Source organism: Anarhichas minor, unplaced genomic scaffold, assembly GCF_050575085.1.
Source record: "Anarhichas minor isolate MPS153535 unplaced genomic scaffold, ASM5057508v1 ptg000002l, whole genome shotgun sequence".
NCBI classification, from domain to species: domain Eukaryota; kingdom Metazoa; phylum Chordata; class Actinopteri; order Perciformes; family Anarhichadidae; genus Anarhichas; species Anarhichas minor.
This window is the reverse complement of record NW_027466448.1, coordinates 502882-510000: the sequence shown is the minus strand read 5'-3', so window position 1 is coordinate 510000 and position 7119 is coordinate 502882.

The window sequence follows — 7119 nt, the reverse complement described above, 5'->3', positions numbered from 1 at the left end:
TTAGTGATAGTACTCAGATAAAGTAGAAGTACCTGATATATACAGTACATGTTAGTGATAGTACTCAGATAAAGTAGAAGTACCTGATATATACATGTTAGTGATAGTACTCAGATAAAGTAGAAGTACCTGATATATACATGTTAGTGATAGTACTCAGATAAAGTAGAAGTACCTGATATATACATGCTAGGGATAGTACTCAGATAAAGTAGAAGTACCTGATATATACATGCTAGGGATAGTACTCAGATAAAGTAAAAGTACCTGATATATACATGTTAGTGATAGTACTCAGATAAAGTAGAAGTACCTGATATATACATGTTAGTGATAGTACTCAGATAAAGTAGAAGTACCTGATATATACAGTACATGTTAGTGATAGTACTCAGATAAAGTAGAAGTACCTGATATATACATGTTAGTGATAGTACTCAGATAAAGTAGAAGTACCTGATATATACATGTTAGTGATAGTACTCAGATAAAGTAGAAGTACCTGATATATACATGCTAGGGATAGTACTCAGATAAAGTAAAAGTACCTGATATATACATGCTAGGGATAGTACTCAGATAAAGTAAAAGTACCTGATATATACATGCTAGGGATAGTACTCAGATAAAGTAAAAGTACCTGATATATACATGCTAGGGATAGTACTCAGATAAAGTAAAAGTACCTGATATATACATGCTAGGGATAGTACTCAGATAAAGTAGAAGTACCTGATATATACATGCTAGGGATAGTACTCAGATAAAGTAAAAGTACCTGATATATACATGTTAGTGATAGTACTCAGATAAAGTAGAAGTACCTGATATATACATGTTAGTGATAGTACTCAGATAAAGAAGAAGTACCTGATATATACATGTTAGTGATAGTACTCAGATAAAGTAGAAGTACCTGATATATACAGTACATGTTAGTGATAGTACTCAGATAAAGTAGAAGTACCTGATATATACATGTTAGTGATAGTACTCAGATAAAGTAGAAGTACCTGATATATACATGTTAGTGATAGTACTCAGATAAAGTAGAAGTACCTGATATATACATGTTAGTGATAGTACTCAGATAAAGTAGAAGTACCTGATATATACATGTTAGTGATAGTACTCAGATAAAGTAGAAGTACCTGATATATACAGTACATGTTAGTGATAGTACTCAGATAAAGTAGAAGTACCTGATATATACATGCTAGGGATAGTACTCAGATAAAGTAAAAGTACCTGATATATACATGCTAGGGATAGTACTCAGATAAAGTAAAAGTACCTGATATATACATGCTAGGGATAGTACTCAGATAAAGTAAAAGTACCTGATATATACATGCTAGGGATAGTACTCAGATAAAGTAAAAGTACCTGATATATACATGCTAGGGATAGTACTCAGATAAAGTAGAAGTACCTGATATATACATGCTAGGGATAGTACTCAGATAAAGTAAAAGTACCTGATATATACATGTTAGTGATAGTACTCAGATAAAGTAGAAGTACCTGATATATACATGTTAGTGATAGTACTCAGATAAAGAAGAAGTACCTGATATATACATGTTAGTGATAGTACTCAGATAAAGTAGAAGTACCTGATATATACAGTACATGTTAGTGATAGTACTCAGATAAAGTAGAAGTACCTGATATATACATGTTAGTGATAGTACTCAGATAAAGTAGAAGTACCTGATATATACATGTTAGTGATAGTACTCAGATAAAGTAGAAGTACCTGATATATACATGTTAGTGATAGTACTCAGATAAAGTAGAAGTACCTGATATATACATGTTAGTGATAGTACTCAGATAAAGTAGAAGTACCTGATATATACATGTTAGTGATAGTACTCAGATAAAGTAGAAGTACCTGATATATACATGTTAGTGATAGTACTCAGATAAAGTAGAAGTACCTGATATATACATGTTAGTGATAGTACTCAGATAAAGTAGAAGTACCTGATATATACAGTACATGTTAGTGATAGTACTCAGATAAAGTAAAAGTACCTGATATATACATGCTAGGGATAGTACTCAGATAAAGTAAAAGTACCTGATATATACATGCGAGGGATAGTACTCAGATAAAGTAGAAGTACCTGATATATACATGCTAGGGATAGTACTCAGATAAAGTAAAAGTACCTGATATATACATGTTAGTGATAGTACTCAGATAAAGTAGAAGTACCTGATATATACATGTTAGTGATAGTACTCAGATAAAGAAGAAGTACCTGATATATACATGTTAGTGATAGTACTCAGATAAAGTAGAAGTACCTGATATATACATGTTAGTGATAGTACTCAGATAAAGTAGAAGTACCTGATATATACATGTTAGTGATAGTACTCAGATAAAGTAGAAGTACCTGATATATACAGTACATGTTAGTGATAGTACTCAGATAAAGTAGAAGTACCTGATATATACATGTTGGTGATAGTACTCAGATAAAGTAGAAGTACCTGATATATACAGTACATGTTAGTGATAGTACTCAGGTCGTAGTTTTACATAGTATTCTCTGGGCCCATAAAGCAGCTGAGGAGCCTCAGGTCGGATGGATTCTGATGTTTTTTCGAGGGGGAGAAATTTAAATGTCACAATCTAAAGACATCTAGAGACCCCCCCAACACCTCACCCATGTGAGGAGGGGAGTCGCAGCGCCTGCTTGTCCACCGGGACCGGTCCCGCCGGCCCCCCATCAAAGCCCCGGGAGCCTTTGATGGGGGCTGATAGGGATCAATGGGGACAGAGGAAGAGGTCCTAACTGAGCGCGTTACAGACGGGCCGGCAGAGGAGATCAATGATTATTGGGGCGTCATCAGAGTGTCATCAGAGCGTCATCAGAGCGCCTTCATCTGCATCCAGGAGCCCTTCAGCCCATCGGATCGCTTCTTTACATTTTACTGTCACTGCGTTTGTTCTTAGGTCAAATTTAAATAGGGAAATATTCACTTTGTTTTGTTTTGTTCCACCTGAAGTGTTTAAATATGTATTTTTACTTTTAAAGTAGAAATATAATATTTTAATGTATTTGTAGTTCTGCTTTTCCTCTTAATAATTTACATTTACGGTTGTTTTTTTAAAGCTTTTTTGTGCTAAACTGCAGCACGATTAATATTCTAAATTTTATTATTTTGTCAACAAATCATCTATAAAAAAATAAAAAACACAAAAAACAGTTTTGTCATTAAATATTATTACTAATTTTTTTGTTAGAATTGTTAACATCGTCAATTAGGAGAAGTTTATTTAGTTCAAATAAAAATAGGGAAATCTTTCTTTCTTTCTTTCTTTTTTGACCTTAAATATGTATTTTAAATTAAAAAAATAAAAATATAATATTTTAATGTATTTCTACTTTTCCTCTTAATAATTTACAGGCGAGGTTGATTTTTTTAAGCTACTTTATGCTAAACTGAGCAATAATATTCTAAATTTTAATATTTTTTGTCAACAAATAATTGTTTTGTCATTAATTATTGTTTTATTTAATATATTTCTTGAAATGATGAACAACATGAAGGATGACTGTATCACAGAGTTCAAATTAAAGATGATTTATGATGAACTCATGCAGCGTATTGATTTGTACATTTGAATACAGTAGATTAACTTGTGACGCAACTTTATTTTAAGAAGACTCCTCAAAGTTGCTCCAAGACAACTCACTCTGTGGCTCCATATGTGGATTCATCTGCCGCTGAAAATAGTCCCCCATAAATGCACTATTGTCTCTTTTTAAAAGAAGAAACTATGTTTGTGAGGAGTCATCGTGCTGGAGCTGAGACACAGACAGGAAGTCAGAAACACGCTGATTCATGAGATTTGATGACGATAATAAAAACAAAGCAGATTCTCCTTCAAAGCTTCTGTATTCAAGACGAGTTTCACTGAGTTATTTAGGATTTTATCTGTAAAAACCTGATAAAGACGGAGACGTGAGCTGCAGAGATGTGAGCACCAGGTCGGGACATGTGTCTCTCTCTGGTCTCCCCCCTCGGGGGCGTCGAGGTGTGTTTGTGTCCATAACAGAGCAGCAAACAGGCCCATTAGAGATGAAAGGGTCTGAGAGGAGCCAATCAGAGACGAGCTCAGCAGGAGACGGTCATCACACAGACAGCAGCAGGGACGAGAGACACACACACACACACACACACACACACACAATGAACCAGACTGTGATCCTGACGTGTGTGTGTGTGTGTGTGCACAAAAGATGTAAACAAGGATTATGCAGAAAAGAAACCCTCAAAAAGAGTTAAAAGTTGCAAATAAACAAAGATTTTAAGGCTCATTTCACTCAAAAAGAAACAAAATCTGGGTTTAATGGAGGTCAATGGCTTTTTGTTTGTGCTGAAAGAGTTAAATATTTACACAAACAGAAATAAGAAACAAGTCCTGGTACTTAGTGCAGTTTTTTGGTACTTGTATTTGTGTTTTTCTATTTTATGATGATGAAAAATAAGTCAAAAGTTAAGATATAATAAGAAATGTATTGAGTCATAATTTAGAGATAAATACTAAATCATACATTTGAAATAATTAATTAATTAGATAGTAAATCAACATTTTGAATTACGTATCAGTCATCGGAGACATTTTACTGCAGAGCGAGTACTTTTACTGCTCATACTTTAAGTACATTCAACTGATAATACTTTTTAAATATTGCTGTATTGGTACTTTTACCACTGGGTATATTTACCTTTGACTATTCTGAAACGTTGGTTGTAATATTGTACGTTTAGTTTTGTAAATATATATTTAGTAAAACCTATTTTCCAGAGATGATCAATACTTTGAATGCAGGACTTTTACTCGTATCGGAGTGTTTTTATTTGACTTCCTCTTTGACTCTTTTGTTCTTACAGGAACATGTTTAGTAAACACGTGGTTACATATTAATTCCTGGTAATAAACAGAAACTAGAGCTCATTGGTTTGAAGAAGCTGAAAGAATGAACATTTCCACAGAGATGTCTGAGCTCAGAGGTCCAGACTGAGAGTCTCCTCTCGTTCACACATACGGCGTCAAGAACACAGACGTGTCGACGGAGACGAAGAAATAAAAGTTCTTCAGACACACGGAGGTCACTTCTCCTCCTCAGAGACTGAGATACAGAGGAAGGATGAACGGAGGAAACAGGAGGAGGAGGAGGAGGAGAAGGATTAAGGAGGAGGAAAAGAAGAAGAAGACAAACAATAAGAAGGAGGAGGAGAAGAAGAAGGAGAAGTGTGTGTTCATGTCAGAGAGGAGAAGGAGGTGTGAGCACCGACGCTGTCTTTGATGTTAAACTGGTATTTAGAGGTTAATGAGGCTGTTAGGGAGAGGTGAAGGAAACGCCTGAGAGTTCACACACACACACACACACACACACACACACACACACACACACACACACACACACACACACACACACACACACACACACACACACACACACACACACACACACACACACACACACACACACACACACACACACACACACACACACACACACACACACACACACACTTGAATATGGATAATTACATTTTTCTTTTACTTTTAACGGTTATTTAAATGAAACACGTGAGAAGTTTGAGGAACTGATAACTGATATCATCTGAAACATGACGAGCAGACGCAGACTGATTTATATCTAAAAGGTCAAAAGTCAAAGTGGTTTGATCTTTAACGAAGTGTTTTATTTGAGTTTATCTCGTGTTTTTAATGTTGAATCTTAACTTGTAAAGTAACTAAAGCCGTCAGATTAATGCAGTGCAGTAAGAAATACGACATTTCCTCTAGAACGGAGGAGAAAGTAGCAGGAAATGGAAATACTCGAGTAAAGTAAAAGTAGCTCAAACTTTAACCGAGTACTTGCTCCTTCCACTGTGGTTTTATCTTGAATGTTCAGATAAGAAGAAGCCGTTGTAGGATACGGGTCAGTAGTACACAGCTGTGTGTTCCTTTAAAACACAGTAAAACACAGTAAAACGCAGTAAAACGTGTCCCGATGTACGAGTTGTAGGAAAACATCAAAGTAGAAACAACCTCAGTAGATTGTTGTTTGATTGAATCAAACTCTTCTTATCATATCTGTTGTGTTATCCTGATCTCCTGCAGGACAGCAGAGTCTCCCGTCTCTGGTCCAGACTGTAATATTTAAATATATTTGATGTACTTTCAGGATGAATGCTCTGACTGTTCCTCTGGCGCCACCATGAGGTTCACCTTTAAGATCAACAACAACAACAAAAAGACCCGGTGCAGCAGCGTGGCATCATGGGAGTTGTTGTCTTCAATGCAGTGTTTTTACCACAGAGGTCTCCTGCTGATTAAAACTCTGAAGAAAAGCAGCTTCACGTTAAAAATCTGAGTTTCTCCGGCGCTTTCCTGGAGGAGCTGAGAGACGAGCCGATGCTTAATTTAACTTAAGACAACTAAAATATTTAATCTGGTTTAAAACCACAAAGATCTAAACGGTGTGTTGTGAAAATGTGGCTTAAAACTGATAAATAGTCAGTTTATAAAAGCTTATATTTATATATATAAACTGACAGGCGATTAAATGAAACGCACCTTGATTAGAATGACAGATTTCACGGTTTGTAAATTGTTGGAAACATTTGGGATAAATGTAAGTACACAATTTAACAACATATAAGTTGTTTTTACACATTTTAATGTCAAAAAATGACATATTATACCTTTAATGTGAACATCGTTGATATAACAGTTCAGCAGATCAACTCGTGTTGTCGACGTAGAAGCGAGATCACAGAACTTCATCTCTCAGTTTGGAATGTTTAATTGAAGACACCAGTTTATTAGGGACACCTATCGCTATATATATATATAAAAAAAATATATATATATAAAAATATATATATAAAAATATATATATATATATATATAAAAATATATTCGGTTTACCTCGGTGTACCTAATAAACTGGCAACTTCACAATTAAGTCCACCACAGCGTTGTGCAGCAGTTTATATTTATATATATATATATATATATATATATATATATATATATATATATATATATATATATATATATATATATATATATATATATAT